Here is a 17,528-nt window from a genome sequence, read left to right on the forward strand (position 1 = left end):
TTGAAACACCAACTAAAATGAATATTGCCTATTGATTTTACACGAAGCTTCGACGTCTTCATTCGGCACTGATTATGCATCAATTAAGAATTTTAACATTCGCTAAAACTAGCATTAATTGGCTAGATTTAATTACAAGATTAAAAAGGAAACAACCGACTGGCGAAGAACTCATTCATTAAACGGAGCAATTAAGAATTAAGGCGGTATGTAAGGTGTAAAGGCGGATGACAGTAAATTATGTATCTTTGAAGTGGCAAATTATCCGCTTCTAGCTCCTTAAAACATTTACAACTACTTTACGTCCTGGTAATTTAAATAAACAAAACATTTTAGATTTTAGATAGAAGTAAATTTTAAAAATACCAAAATAGTTACGCTGAACTAACTACCCAATTGATTTTTAACAACCCCATTTTCTTCCAACACCTGAAGCGAAAGCCACGACGAGTAATTATAAAATTAGTCGTAGTTCTTCCAAGTTTATAAACTTTGCAAACTTTACCACATAGGATTTCAAGTTTAAAATGAAATGTTCATTTAACAAAAGTTTGTCAGCGTAGGTACAGTATCGAATAATTTGAAATAGAAATTTTCGAATTTACCGCTTCTCTTACTTTGCTAACTGAAAAGGTTTATCATACTGTTTTCCTTAGCGATATTCTGATTTGTTTACTAGTTGCAACTATTGACTTGATTATGCATAGAACGCCAGACAGCGATAGCTCTATGTAGAGTATTACGCTTGACGCCTTAAAACTTAATCCTCTTTGAAGTTTCCAAATTAAATGCAAACCAGAAATTTATTTATTCATAAACTTGGAGTGTAAAGACTATTATACCAATTGGATCAAAATGGGTAATTTTAACAGAAATAAATGATATACAGGGTGTTTTCGAAGTTGAGGCGTTTCTTGTAACACGAGGTTCTATACATTATTCTTAAGAATTTTAGCTTAAATCTTCTTAGCAAAACGTTTGTATTAACGGAGATTGACTGTATATACTTTTATAAGAAAATTTTTTTGTCTATGACTTCTTCTCATCATCACCAATTACCGAGTTTTTTTTCCAAACTTATTTCAGAATCACCCTGTATAAATTACTGCATTCCTCAAATAAGAACAACTGCTTCTTTATTATTTTGCTCCGTAGTTTTTTCTCAACATTGACACTTCTACTTTTTATACACATTTTAGGGTAAGATGACAAAAGTGTTTATATAAAACCAAATCTTTCGTTATGAAAACTTATGTAAATTAGTGTTTATAGAAATAAAGTGGGGTGTTTGGAAATAATAAATATCGGTCTGAGCGTATTGAAAGGCGTCGATACTGGCGAACTTATTACCTCCTCAATTATAATTTCTATAATTTAATTTAAACTTGTGAGAAGATTCCACCTTTAAGTGAGGATTTTCCAGGTCGAGTGAATTTTAAGTCTGAACGCGTCTTCATTCCCGACAACGAAGTATGGTGATTCCGACCCACCTAGCGCTTCGACTAGAATTTTTATGGCATAACTATTTTCGAGCACGAAACCAGACGAATATTTGCGAAAATAATTTACCCTAACCCCACAGACCAAGCACGGTTTTGCCATTAGCAGAATTAATTCATAACAATACTTTGCTCTATGAACGAATCGAATCAATCTTGCGGTCATTTGCACAGCAAATAATCACTGGGGCATGGACGAGTTCGCGGCCGATTCCAATTTGGTCCTGGTGAATCGGATGCAATAGAAAAGCGTCTAATATCGAGATGGACGTGAGCAAAACTGGATCGGGTAGGGGTCGAGGTCGGATATCATAACGAGGGTGTTGGTCCGTGTTTGAGACACCCTTTCAAACCTTTGTTAGGGGGTAATGTACTGCGATATTCTTGTAAGTCGCAGGAAAACGCCCCTCTATAGCGCCACTATGCCGGCAACGTACAATTTTCAGCAAATATTTGTGAACGAGTGCTTTTGGGACGATTTATTTTTATTGGTCCAATGCAATTATTTACACGTGATTTTACTCAAGGCCGGGTTATCTTTAAATGTTCCGAGTATATTGCGAATCGACTGTATTTTATCGAATAGGGAGTATAATACAGTTCGTTTTGATGGCATCGCTTATTGATTGAAAAAGTCTATTTCCTTTAAAAAGGGATGTCTTCTTTGAAGTTTGACTCGCAGCGTAGCACTCGTTACGATGACGTTAGTTTAACGCTGCACTCCCGGTTATCCTTGCTACCTTCTAAGAACCGGAGAAACTTAACCAGATTTGCTCGGCTTCTTTCTGATCAACGCCGTTTAGACTAATCCGCTTTTGCCAATTGGCAAACACTACAAATGAACTTAAGCTTACTTTTCCAGACGACCAATTTGTTAAACACGGAACTTCCTCCCCTGCTATTAAGCCGCTCAGGTCGTTTTCGGACCCGACCTTTCAAAGCCGCCAAATTAAATATTTCCTTGTAGTTCGGTGGTTTCACTATTCGTTGTTAGAGCTTTACGCGACATGACAATTATCTTCAACATTTTACAAACAATATCGAAGTGTTTATAAATGTTAACCAGTCACGGATTAGTGTTTCCTTTACAATTCGTACGTTCCGCAAACATTTTAACGTCAAACGAAATTAGCAAATATAAATTCCAGCTTTAGCCGATTACGCAGGAGATAATAATATAATCTCCAGAAACTGTCATGTTACGTTTATAACAGTTACTGTTTATTACACAAATATGTAACAATGAGAACTGAAAATAACTACTCTCTTGATGTAAATTTAATTAAAGATAAAATATGATACGATCATTTACAACGTGCTCTGTATTAACTTGCATCTAACAGATTTTACCTTATTTTCAAGACACCACTGTAGAACTCTAGAACGTGAAATTATTTCCATAAATTGAAAATATTTACCATCTGGTAATTTGAATATTAACACCTCTACAGACACCACAAGTGTTATTTTGTTGTTTTATTATCAACACTCTTAAATAAGAAAAATTAATCAAGTAACAATTAAAATCTTATTTTTCGTGTATTTTTAAAGCAAAAAGAGATTGTCAAAAAGAATTGTTTTATTAGTATAAAATGTAAAACAATTTATACTTTGAAGTTTAAAATGGTCATAATTTATTTTAAGCAGTTATTGGTAAAGCCATCGATACACATCATTAATTTTGTTGAACAGTTGGTTGAATCGATTGTTTTGTTTGTGGTCAACGAATGTACAATGAAGTTGAATTGATTTATTAGAGACCTCATTTAAATTATGATTGTAGAAAATATATACAATTTGATTTGATAGGTGGTAATTAGGTACTATTTCCTTAATGAAAAATAAAAAAAAATGTGCTATTGAAAAAGTATAAAAACTTCAAAGTGAGTAAATGATTGAATAAAATAAATCTGTTGTCGGACTAAAAGAACATAGGTATATCAAGAGTCCTGTGGAATTCGAATATACAGGCTGTTTCTGAAATACGTGTGTTAATTTTAACTGGTAATAGAACTCCTCAAAGGGAACAACTTTTCTATCTACCATTTTGCCGAAAAACGATGTTTAATTCCAAAAAAAAAATTGGAGAGATTTTTTACTAAAATAGCCCTACGCCACTAAATACTGCAATGGCTAATTGAGATCAGCGCTAATATGAAAAAAACATCAATTTTCATCCAGAAAACGTGTTTTAACGCTGAAATCAAAATTCAAATAAATCTACCCGTATAGCAAAAAATCCACTTCGTAAGAATCTGGTTGTTTCACGTTTTTAGGTAGCTTAGTTTTGGAGATATGAACGGTTTTAGGAAAATCTTTCCTAGTTTTTTAAGCCATTACGCAACGTTTTTCGCCAAAATGGCAGAGAGAAAAGTTGTTCTTTTTGATGAGTTCTATTACCAGTTAAAATTAACGCACTTATTTCAGAAACACCCTGTACATACATATTTGATTTTTGCCGCTCTGCAGCATATTGTGGTACGAAATAGAAAAACCGAGGTTATGTAAGCCTATTAATGACAGGTGTTTAATAGACTGTTGTAAAATGAAAAATAATAATTAGAATATAAAAAAAAAACTGAAGAAAATCACAAGCAAAACAACTGAGACTCGAACTTACAACTGATTAAGGTTTAATAATTTGACATTTGACTGTTGACATCTGATTTGACAGCATCAACAGTTGAACATAGTTCGAAACAATGAAATTATAGAGCCGCACAATTCCACGGGACTCTTGATATACGTTCCTCTAGAGACACTTTGTATTTAATAAAATAAAAAATTTAATTATAAATGTAGATGTGAGGTTGAAAGTTTTTACAGTAAAATACTTTTCTGATCAAAATAGTCCATGATATAATTTAAAATTTGGCAATTCTGTTGTATATTACTACTTAAAATCAAAACTATATTCAACAGTTTTAAAACAGCAAGTATTTCTTTAAAAAGTTTGTGTTTTGACAAGGAATCATATTTAACTGAATTACTGTTAAATTAAAAAATTTATAGGACAGCAAAGTGGAGCACTTCCTACAGACGACGGTGGTTCGTGCTGATGACCACCTTGTGCCGATAAAGAAAATTCTCACGTTCTTATTTTTACTATGCAGAACAACAAACGAGCGGCGAGTAACGTTTGTCACATGTGCATCTGGCCAATAAGGTGGGCCGTTGCACCGAATCTAATGGACGTTTTGTTAAATATTTTACAATATGAAAAATATGAGTGGATTTGATCTTCTTCATAAATTTTTTTGTAAATTAAAAATCTATTGTGTTTTATATTTGTTATTAATTTGCTCACATTAGCTTACACTTATCAATTATCCGTTGTCTTATACAGTGTGAACATAAAGTTTGGAACAAAATTAATAATAACGTAATGTGATGTTTTTAAGAAAATCACTCGGACAGGTCGATTTTATTTTGAAAAATGCCATCCTGTGACGTGCAACTTATTTAAATGACAACCCCTACTTTTTTCTTCTCTTTTTGATAGACCCTTCTACTATCTAAACGACGAATGAAAAAAATTGGTACCTTACATGACAATTTTTTTGAGAAAATGGCAATTTTTATTTCAAAAATTTAATTTAGTTTTTAATGTAATTTTTTTTTGTATGGGTTTATTTAAAACAGAAGGTTTATTTTAATCGACCAAACACTTTAGAAGATTTAGTGCAGCGAATTCGCTCTAAAGTGAAACAAAAAGCCCTGACATTATTGAGCGCAGTGTACAAAGTGTCGGTAAGTGCCAAATGGTTGGCAGAATAATTTCAACATTTGCGTTAAACTTTATTGTTAACCTTAGATGGTTGTTTGTATTTGTTTGAGGTCAATTAAAATTTTTACATTAAAAATTAAATTAATTTTTTTTATAAAATTTGCCATTTTCTCAAAAAAAAATTGTTATATAAGGTACCACTTTTTCATTCATCGTTTAAGTAGTAGGAAGGAAGAAAGAGATGAAAAACGTGGGGGTTGCCATTTAAAAAAATTGGTGATAACGTCATTGCGCAAAAACCAATGACGTCATTTAAACAAGTTGTACTATGGCGGACAATAAATTTAGGCCGGCCTGTCGTTGGCTTGACATCAAAATGTGAAGCTGGCATTATGTTCAACTAACCTCTTTTCGATTTTTGTCATTCTTGTCATCGTGACAGCGATAATCAAAATTAAAATTGCGAAAAGAAGGCAAAGAAGCGTGCACCAGAGAGAAGTGCGTACTACAAATCAGTTATGGTAGTGCGTCATGATTTGTAAGTTTCAAAAAGGGCGAAGGAAACATCAACAGCTTGAAAACCTTCAGTTTGACAAACTAACACATCAGTCATAATGACAATAAATGGTCGCTTGCATTAACTTTTTTGAAATGCCAGAAATTTGCCGGCCTAAATTTATTGTCCGCCATAGTACAGTCACAGGATGACATTTTTCAAAATAAAATCGACTTGTCCGAGCGATTTTCCAAAAAACATCACATAACGCTACTATGAATTTTGTTCCAAACTTTATGTTCATACTGTATAATTCAAATAAATGAACTGGTGCAGAATATCATGCGTTCAAATGAAAACAATTTAGAACAGTGTAGTAAAGTTTGAACTTCCCGCCGTTTGACACGAATGACATGTGTTCATGTTTAATCGGTACATAATAATTGAACGTGTTTCTTTTTAGCAAAGGGTGCCCTTAGATACTTGTTTCGAGAAGAATTGTTGGTTATTCTATTTTTAACGTAAAGCATTGCAAAGAAGAAAAAGAAAGTTTTTGGTTTATCAATTTTAGGTTCGCTGTCAACATGCTCTAATTAGAACTGTAAATTTACACTTTAAAAAAGCAAAAAAGCCCAGGATTTTATTTGAAAGCTCGATAGTACTTTTTAGGTAAGGCCAGAGATACAAATCGCAAGAAGCTAAATAACATCAACGTGGGGGCATGGAATTTCTGAATTTTGACTGACGAGACGATTGTTAAAAAAATATACCCGATCAACGAAATTGCGAAAATAACATCTTGTTATAAACATTTTTTGCTCAGTTGAGTAAACCATTTTATTTTGAAAAAAAAAAGCTGTATGAAAAATAAGACAGGATGCAAAACAATGACAATTTATTTAGACACACGATATCTCTGTTGTCTCCAATGAATGAATAACTGTTTTATAAGGTTGAAATGCGTGCTCAACAAGTATACCTACTGATTTATTAAATACATTTTTTGTTTATTATTGTGTTTAAGAAACATCATCAGATTTGTTTCTTGAATGATTAATTTCATCCAAAATAAAACATCAAAGTTTTTGTGATTTTAATGATTCAGTGAATTTGTTTCAGGTTTTCTTTGTGACATGATCCAGCCTCCGAGATAATAATATAAGGTATCTGAGAGCTTTGTTATATGACGACTTCACGGTTCTTAGTTTCACGTCAGTTTGCAAACATTTGATTTAAGTAATTTAAATAATTTCCTTAGGGCCGGTTTCACCAACGGCAGTTAATGTTAACTGTAGGTTAAAATGCTTCGTTACCGTAGTTACCTATTGTTTTGTTACAACAATGTTTTCGTATATTTTAACCTACAGTTAACTTTAACTGGCGTTGGTGAAACCGGCCCTTAATAAAATAGAAATTTGTTGAATAATGACATCAACTGTGCTTGTTAGTTGGGTTTAATTTTTATTAAAAAAAATATTAACACGACAATCTTTCATCTCAAACTATTTATATTTCCATATTTTATTTTGATCGATACGCAGCAATTCCCTTTGACAGTACATGTTTAAAAATGTATGAATTTAAAGGAGCAATACTATCCTATCAGGTTAGTGCAATCGACAATAATTTCATAATGCATGCTTTGATGTCAACTATCAATCTTGTTCCATTTTAAATATGAATTTATATGAACGAAAATGTGTTGGTAGATTTCTTGAAAGAAGCACCGCTGTTATAGGCCCACACTGTTTTTGATGCATACATTTATCTTAAAATCGTAGAGCTCTTTTAGGGTTTCCGTTTGAAATGGCGTCGTATTTTTAACATAATAGGTTGCGTAGAAATAAATCGATTACTTTTATCATTTTCAAATGTCAGATGGATTTTTGTTTGGTGAATGCGTGTTTTACTGCGTGGCAAATTACCTTTGGGTAAATAACTTAATTATTTTTGTACTCAAAGAGAATTATATAAATTGATGTCGGTTTCTTTAAATTTATTTGCTTCTCTCACTTCCGCGATTCATTCGTTTGGCCTGTTTGAAACTGGAAGTCTTTGATATAATAACATCAAGACATAATAAAAAAATCTTAAAAACGTGAACCTTTCTTTCGCTCTTCATTTGAAATGACATCGCGTTTTTAATATAACAGGTGGAACAGAAATAAATCGATTACTTCTGAACACTCTGAAATATTATTAAGTTCCTTTTTCCTCTGACAGATGAATACAAATTGCAAGTAGCAAGTTAATAAAATACTCTTATTTAATCAGAAATATAATTAAATGCGTTATTTTACTATGGAGCAACAGATATCGTAAATAGAAAAATATCTGAAAATACAACAAGCATTAAGCTTTCATAAATATGTAGATAATCGTTAACGATTACACGTTATGCATATTTAAGATTACTGTCATTGAAATTGCTAAAATAAATGATACATTTTATTTGTGAATGAAACGTTTTGTCTAAAAGTTCGCAATTCCACGTTTTGCAACTTGCAAATTTGACGTTTTAGTACTACACTTTAGGTGTTGAATTTATTGCACCGTTACATTTACCTACTCTTCTGGACCTTGTCTGTTAATACAGATTTACCTATTTTCAATAGAAGAGAGAAGAAGAATGCTTTTAGAAGGTTAAAATGCAAAATATTACCTGAAAGGGAAGCATCAAATTTTAATATTGAAAATAAAAATGTCTAAGAAACAGTAGTATGTTAACTGTACAGGTTCTTGTGCAGTGATTTATTTGCAGGTAGATTTTCACCTCAATAGTCAATGTGCTGATATGTCATTTTAAGTCTCCTGAATCTGGAGTGAAAGAGCATTTATGCTGTCGGAAAGGTGTGTAAAGTGTTCAACCGTGTACTAACAATGTTCCGGTCGTAATTAATTGGGAATAAATGGAATGATTGGTCACTATGTATATAAATCTTTGAAAAAAAGTCGTTGAAAGTTTTTAATTAAAAAAGTGAAGAATGTTTTTTATCAAGCTATGTAAATATGCATTATGTGTAATACGTTTCATCCTAGAAAATAGTATTTATCTAGAAACTTCACTATTGTACGTCCATCGTAATATCACAAACAAAATCTTATCAGCAAACAGCATCTGCTGCTCTTTTCCCATCCAATTTATTTGTTCACTTGACTAGTCAGTCTGAAAGCAAGATCTTGTGCTACAACAGAAAGCAATAAAATTTTAAAATTCCTTTAGTCCTACTTATCTACTTCTGTACCTAATTATATTTTTACTTTTGGATAGTTTTCAAAAGAATTGAATAGGTAATTTTTGGTACAACATCCAATTTTATGAAATCTTAATTGTTATATTACTTTTGTGAATTATTGTTATGTAATATATTTGCTAATTTGAAACGTTTCTACACTTATTAATCTTGAATGTAAACTGCTGAAGACAAAAAATCATAAAATCAAAAATATTTATTAAAGTATCGGGTGTTCATTTAAATTTATTCTCAAAGTAGGGGTCGATTGTGAAGGCACCACAGATCAGTTGCTTAAATCTAACCTCACTTTTTGCGTTGTTTGTGTTTTTACTCTGAGGACGGGCGAATGGTGCGTTCACAATCGACTCCTCAACGCCAATTTTGAGGATGAGTTTAAATGAACACCCGATACAAAATGTCTATGATATTTAAAAATCCTTAGGATAGAGAAATAATTTGTTTAAAATATAAAACCAAGTCCATTTATTTAAATAAAATGAATGTTTTGAATAATATTCCACTAACAACATGTAAGGCGTCCACAATTGAATTATTATTACAGAAATAGAATATTTTTTCTAATGTAAACATTATTTTCATATAAAACATATTCTTAGATGTTATCATATAATATTGTTACATTCTGAAACATAAAACGCAATTTTGTTTGTGTAAACAGTTTCAGATTTCACGATTTGTTTTTTCGGCAAATCCTGAAATACAAAAATAGAGTATATTATGTCACATATTTTTTCAAATTGTCGCAATAAGCACTTTCTATATTCCTTTAAAATGAATTTAAAACGATTAAAGAGGGCTTAAGGTATCGCAACCGGTAAAGAACAATAATCCAAATTTATCAGTTGCAGAATTACGTAGGCTACACTAGTCAAGCAAATTTTATTGATTACATCATTTTTGCCATCATCATTTTAGTTGCTTCAGAAACAAGATTTTTACAACTTTCTGTAATCTGGGAAACAAAAAGAAATCACAAGGTTTCAGGTCAGGACTATAATAATGCCAGTGTTACTTTTGAAACCTCCACATATGTGATGTATGTTAATTTTAGAATGTACGAAATGTCAAAACACTTCTGGGAAGCACATTATTTTGTGCAGCATTGCATTAATTGTGCATTGATGGAGCAATAATTGCAGAAAATCAATTTTTCAAAAAAGAGTAGATTGTCTAACTTTGATGAGAATTCGTGCGAAGCATTCATTGTGTTGAATACGTTTAAATTCAGATTCAAATGCAATATGTCCAGGTTTCGATAATTGTTGCTCCAATTGTTGCTTTTTTGTTTTTATTTTTGCTTTTCTTTGCACCATTCATTTAATGATCCCTTACTTATGGGACAACCCGAGCTAATAAATCTCCTTGATATCTAAATGAATGTGCAAGATGTTATTTAGTAACAATAACTCCAATGTTCAAAGTACAAAGTGTCCATAAAAGAATGTAAGTACATTTATCAAGAGTGCTGTGGAATTCGAGTTTATTTGATTTTTGCCGCTCTGTAACATGTTGTGGTATCTACCAAATAGAAAAACAGAGGTTATGTAAGGTCATTAATGACACGTTTTTAATAAAGACTGTTGTAAGATGAAAAGTAACTGGAATATAGAAAAACTGACGAAAAGCACAAGCAAAACAACTAAGACGTCGAACTCACAACTGACGCTAAGATTTAATAATTTTACATTTGACTGTTGACATCTTATTTGACGGCTTCAACGGCTCGACATAGTTCGGCACAATAAAATTCCACAAGATTCTTGATATACGTTCTTTTATAGACACTTTGTCTTCTATGTAATTCGACTTTCTATTATGTATTTTGCGAACAGTGGATGTGTTTTCTTAAGTAAATGGCCCCTAAGTGAAACCCTCTTAATATTAAATTCATGGCGAGGGTTGTAAACAATTCCTTGAAAAAGTGCTTCATTTCCAAACGTCGAACGAAGCCTTTCGATGCATTGTATGAAAGAACTCGTTAAATGCATTTTTACCGAACAACATCTTGTTAAAAAATTTGTAGCAAATTAATGGTGACAGTTATCGCAACCAACTGTTAACCTACGAGACTGAATCATTTGTTGGAAAAATGTTCAGTGCAACTTACGTCTACTTGTAGTTATCAGTAACTCAGCAGTTGAGTTGATATCTTTATTAGTTTATTTTTGTTGTTTGGTAGGTTGTTGTATTAGACTAGAAAAGATACTTGTTTTACAAAATAAAACACTCCTGACCTAGAGATCTTATCGTAAAATGAGAATAGATTTGAAATGAGAGTGAGCCGTCATTGCTTTCTCGTTATCGTAAATTGCGTCTCACCTAAATAAATAACGTATTCATTGGATGAAATTAGACAGATATGGAAATCTTAACTTGTGCGTAATTAAAATTGACATTTGTCTGAGTAATAAAGCGGCGTACATGCAAGTTTACGGCAGCCCTAAAAAGTGGTGTGACGTGGTGCGGTTTAATTTTGAAGTCGTTCGTAAAATATAGTAATTTCCTTTTTATAAGTTACAATGTAATTTGGCGGAGCATGTGCTCGGAATCGCCTAATTAAAAGATCGACGTGTCTCCGAAGAGGGAAATTCCTCGTGGGCAACGATCTGATCTGCATGGGGGAAAAAGGTTCGTCCCTTTCCCGGTGGAACTTTTCAGATCTTGATTCGAGTCAACAGCCTTTTATCAAGTTGTCGACGTTCCCACTTCATTTTTCACGATCCACGTCATTTGTCAGTAAGTTGGGAAACACCGTAATGAGTTTGAAAACAACGGACGGGCGTGACATGGCGGCGGCGGTCCGGCCAGTTTGGCGATGTCTTCTTTCTAGGCCATTTTTCTTTAGTCGACATCAGCCAGTTTAGACAAGATGAAATGGGCCACCAACTCAACCGTGCCGCCTCTCGTCTTTGTCTCTCAGGGATGATTCGTCTTTTTCTGCCCGCTTGAACAAAACCTACTTCGACTTACTACAACCCCCATTTGCATTTAATCGCTAACGAGCACCGACAATAGTGGACTGCACCGGCTCGAACGGCTAAATCATTTAAAACGGGAATAAATCCCAGTTAATGTAGTTGTATTAAAATAAGGAAAGCTCGAGATTTCTTCGAGCTTTTAAATCCAGACTCGTGTCGAGAGCGGGAGTCGCTACCTAACTAGTAAATTTACAGTCGGCAGTTGACAGCGGGGGCGGCTAAGTAGCTCGTTAAGGCACGCGGGAGACTAGCACGTCTTGCTTAATACAGACAGAGCTTTTTCATATCCTTTCATCCTGTTACCCATCTCGTCCCGCTTCGATATCCAATATCCGGTTCTATTCCGACAATTACGCGACAAAGGTGGTACCGATGACTTGTAAAACTCTTTGCCTCTCCCGGAAACCCACTCAGACCCGGATCATCAGTACTTTTAGTTACTTTTTGCCCTTCGATGCATTTTATCGATATCGACTTTTCATTCACAAAGTCTACCTCCGAATGAATTAAGTACTCGAGTTCCTTTTAAGAACTTAATTGCGACTCAGCTTTAATTACATGTCAAATCAAACTGTTTTGAATCTTCATACTGTAATTACTGTCACAAAAAACTCATAAAATTTTAATAGCATGACTGAAAATTAAGTAGATTGTTTAAGGATATCTAAAAATATGATTACAAATTTTTCTTTAACTTCCTAAAATAAATACAGATGTCTGTAATACCATTAATCGGAGGCTGTACAGCTTAAGTAATCCAACAAGTTAAACTATGTAATTAACATGGTTAATTGGCTGATAATTAAACCGGATAAAAAGTTAAATCAGCTAAAGAATTAACCAGTTAACATATTTGATAGCTTAATGAAATTATTAATTAATTGAATACGACGATATAACGAGAGTTCAAATAATAGTGTGGTCAAGCACGTTGTGGTTTTCTCCATCTTTTCAAACATAGGTCGTCTTCTTGGTTGACAAATTCAAATACATAACCTCACTTTAATCATACCTTCATTTGTTGCCATAAATAAGAACTTGAAGTTTTCTGTTCAGTTTATATTGTTGTCTAACTCTCTCAACGCTTTCTGAAATACGTATCGAGAGTTATTCACTTCCACTCTTTCATTCTACACTTCCTGTTTCACATTCAAGTATTTGATATCAAGCTACGCCATACGTTAATAGAAAACCATCAGGCTACTTGAGCAGAATTTATTTTGAACACACGTTATTTAAAAAAATCATAGTTTAACAAATTATTTTTGTTGAATTAAACTGACTAGTAGCTAATTAAGTAATATAATTATTGCAACATAGCGGCTTTCACTGTTAGTTATTTAACCAAGTTAAACTTTTCAACCGGTTGAATCAGTTAATCTAGGCTAAATTTAAACGGCCAAATAATTACCGGGTTAATTTTTTTAACGGTCTGGCTCTTTAGCCAGTTTAACCATCACGCTAACCATAATGAAGTTAACTGCTTTAACTGGCTAAAATAGTTAAATCGTACAGCTCTACAATTTAATAAAGTCAAATTTTATTGTATCTATAGCAAATTCCCACGTAATGAATATATCCATTTTAGTTTAGTTATTAATAGATAATTCTGACTTTGAAGTTTTAAACTGGCACATTAATTCGTAAATAATTGTACAAATTCAAATATTCATTTCTACAATGAATGTTTAAGCCAGTCATGCAAAAACCCGACAAACCTGCCAAAAATAACACGTTCAACATTTTTTGTGCCACATAGACATAGGACATGACTGCACTACTTAGATGTTGAATCTGTTCCTGATCTATTATTAGCACTTTTGATATTCATCAGGAACAATATTTTTAACAACGCTGTGAACAAAATCAGACATTTAAAAAAATAATTATTCGTCTGTCAACCTGTTTTAATTTGGATAGGTTTTGTAAGCTGTACAAGTTTCTTGATTAAATCTTATTTATTCACTTCAGCTTTTAATATGTCACATTCAGAAACGAATTTGCTAAATTTGAGTTAGGAATTTTAAATAATTTAGCTGATTTACTTTATCTGCCGCTCGTCAGCGGAGATAATAACTTTATCTGCCGCTCGTCAGCTCGTCAGTATAATGTCATATTTTACTGACTTCTGTACACTTCTGTACAAATTTTGAATAAAGTTCTTAAAGCAAAGTTCTCGATTTAAAAAATGAAAATAAATGAATGATTAAATAAATTGTTTGACACATGTTTCTGAGAAACATTAGAATACAAAAAGAGACGCAAACGAAATTTTGTAATAACAAATTATTATTTCACGGTTTTAAAACGGGACAGTTTCCATTTATTTCGGGAAATAATAAAAATTACGACTGAAACGCTTTTATGTATTCCCATTAAGGCAAAAGTAGAAAGTAAATTATTTTTTGTAACCGAAGCTGCGTAAATCATTCAGAATTTTTTCGATGGTCAATTATTGTATATATCAAGCCGAGAAATTGAAAACAGGTGTGTTCCAATTATAGATCGTTAACTAAACGATATCTTCGATATAGGTCATTAACTAAACGATATGTCTTGCTATATATGTTCGCCAATATCTTTAATTTCTTTTCTGGAAGGTGATTAGACAAATTGCCTATCCAAGATATTTATGGCTGTAGATAAAGTAAGTGATTTTTCGAATCCTGAACTTTTTCATGATCTATCTTATCCTTACTAAATCAGATCGCCGTAATAAGTCTTGCAGTGACGTTTCTGAAGGAGCACATGACTTCTCCACTTACTAACATTAGTTTCAGTTTCAAACACAGACAATGAAACGTGGAAACCAAAAATTTACTGCGATCGTCGAAATTTGAGCTTCCAGTAGTAAGTGCTTTCAGCAAATTACAAAGTTGCACTTTTGTAAAAGTCAGTGCAGGAAAAAAGTTTCTAATGTATCTCGCAATTGTTTAGTGATTTGAAACCGCGATATGAAGTGAAGAGTTTGTTGTTAAGTCCGGGCCTGATCTCGAGTTGCTCGTTCCGCGATAAAATCAGTAACTCTAGTCTAATACTTTCACAGAGGGCCGTCGTCGAGTCCATTTTGCATCCCGCTCGGTTATCTTAACGAGCGTTTCGCGTTGCGAAGAAAAACATTTTCCAGGGGTTGTATGGGTTAAGTAAATCGCGTTTATCGCCTACATTTACAAATAAACACCTCCGAGTAGTCAAATCGATCCGGCTAAATAATATCGGCCGATAAACAGCTCGGGAGAAGAGTTAACAATTCTATGAACGAGTCAGAGCTCCACGAAGAGGGGAAACTGAAAACAATGGTCTCAAACTTGAATTAGTTACGTTCGAGCAGAGAATTTTGAGCGATAACCCAACTAAAGAACTTAGAGAAGAAGATAGACAAACAGGGGATAGTAGTTATGCCGTATGAATACTAATGTTTCATCTCGAACTGCGACTCTACCTGAACTTTATTTCTATAATGAAAGGCTGCCTTTCCGTTGCGCAACTTTTTGACCCAATTAAAAAAAGTTCTATAACTTCGCTGGGTAAAATATACCTAACGAATACATCAAAAAGCTACTATTTCAAAAGAAGCGGACTCTGTTTGCAGATGCGATGGACTAAAACGAACAAAAATAGCACACGTTAGCCACTCATTTGGCAATATCATATAAAATAAAATTGCTTCTTTACATATTTTGCCACTAATCAAAAAATATTTTTTACAAATAAAATTTTATGTTACAATTTATTTATGCATGTACGAGTTGAATGAATTTATTTGCAGCTATGTAATAAATGGTATGATTATTATCATTGATGATATCTACGAGTACGAGAGAAACGGAGCCGCAGATGTGCTGCTCCGGTTTTACGAGTCATCGATTATTAATCATAATCTACACATTTTGTCAGCTTATTGCGTAATTTGAAAAAACATTTTTAACTGCCAAATTTGACAAATGTCATTACCAGTAGGTATAAAAAATGTTCTGCATTATCTCTATGATATCGTCTTACCGCTCTATTTCAGTTAATCAAAATCGTTGGAAAGGAATTATGTGACACATGAATTATATTATCATTAAGATATTTGCAAAAGTTCGACAGCGACATTTTATCTTTAAGGAAAAAATGTACAGAAAGTATCGCATGTTCATTTAAATTAATCCTCAAAGTAGGCGTTGAAAAGTCGATTGTGAACGCACCACGGTTTACAGATCACGGATCAGCTGTTTAAATCTAACCTCACTTTTTGCGTTGTTTGTGTTTTTACTATGCAGACTGACGAGTGGTGCGTTCACAATTGACTCGTCAACGCCAACTTTGAGAAGACATTTAATTGAACATCCGATATTTTCGTTACACTACTAATGAGCAAGCAAATTATGTTGACCTTAGTTCACGATTTCCACTTTTAACATTATTAAATATGAGTTTTGTAACTCTTTCAGTACATAAGTTAAAACTGCAGTTAATGTGATTGAAAACGCAGTGCAATCAAACTCTCATCATAACCACTTATTTTGTAATATAACATTTTACATTTACCTGGATGATTATTATCGATTTGAATTTTATAAACATGACAACGCCATTAAAAGTAACTAAAGATATCGAACGCCTAGAAGCTAGAAGTAAACTTACTTGATAAACAAAACCTCTTTCGATCATTAAAAACTGAAATAAAAATCTTGATATAAGTTACGCCTTTTGGAAGTGTTTTACACAAGACTCTAAGAAAATAGTTCTATGTTTCACTTAATCTTGGGTCTCATGAAAGAGTTTGTGAAAGCGTTGCCAAGTTCTCTGGTTTGCTTGGCAATAACACTTTTGGTTGGAAAATGGATTTTAGCTAATTTTTTCTGGACTGTAATGAATGATTTTGAAAGATTTCTCCTCGAGATCTAATAAAGAAATTTTGACAACCAATAATTCAGACTACTTTAAAAAATATTAGATAAATTTAAAACTTTCGGCTTTATGGGAATAACGCGTTGAAACAGTTTAATGACGCTATTAAGGAGATGGAAGTTAAACGTGATGGGATGGTACTGTGGAACAGTGCTTGTACTGCTTATAAATACATTTTATATACAGGGTATTTCACGAGTGACAATCAGCCCGATGGAATTCAAAATGCAACTCAGAATACATTTGGAAGGTAAAGCTGGATTTTTATCGCGTTCCAAACGTATTGTGGGTTGCATTTTTAATTCCGTCGGGCTCATTATCACTCGTGAAATAGCCTGTATAAAAAAACTGTCATGACCATCAACTTCACTAATTTTCATGATTAATCTATGAGAAGAAAACTAGAAAGAGTACATACAGAACTGTTTAATTTAAATTGAGTTTCAGTTCCTTATAAAGTAAATAAAAAAGATAATACTTGGATATGTTGCAGTAAAGAACCCATTACCCATTTATTATTGTAATCCATTTAGTCATATTCAGCTGTGATATTAAGAACGACAGCTCAGAAGAGCTGAATTTCCACCACTTCTAGTGATTGCTGATTATTCCAAAATGAGAAGACCACGTTCATAGTGCTCATTTTCTGGAGGAATGAAGCAGTGATGATGAAGG

At 33.0% G+C, this 17,528-nt stretch overlaps 1 protein-coding gene and 1 long non-coding RNA gene across 2 annotated transcripts in view; one reads left to right on the forward strand and one right to left on the reverse strand.

The window, feature by feature from the left end:
- Positions 1–17,528, reverse strand: part of CARPA (Carbonic anhydrase-related protein A) — a 149,879-nt gene that overhangs the window by 63,462 nt on the left and 68,889 nt on the right. The gene's annotated exons all lie outside the window — the stretch shown is intronic.
- Positions 6,841–17,528, forward strand: part of LOC138133340 (uncharacterized) — an 82,500-nt gene continuing 71,812 nt past the window's right edge. The window contains exon 1 of the long non-coding RNA XR_011160331.1: positions 6,841–6,885. This is a non-coding gene — a long non-coding RNA (uncharacterized lncRNA). The remainder of the gene's footprint in view (positions 6,886–17,528) is intronic.

Source organism: Tenebrio molitor, chromosome 6 (genome assembly GCF_963966145.1).
Source record: "Tenebrio molitor chromosome 6, icTenMoli1.1, whole genome shotgun sequence".
NCBI lineage: Eukaryota > Metazoa > Arthropoda > Insecta > Coleoptera > Tenebrionidae > Tenebrio > Tenebrio molitor.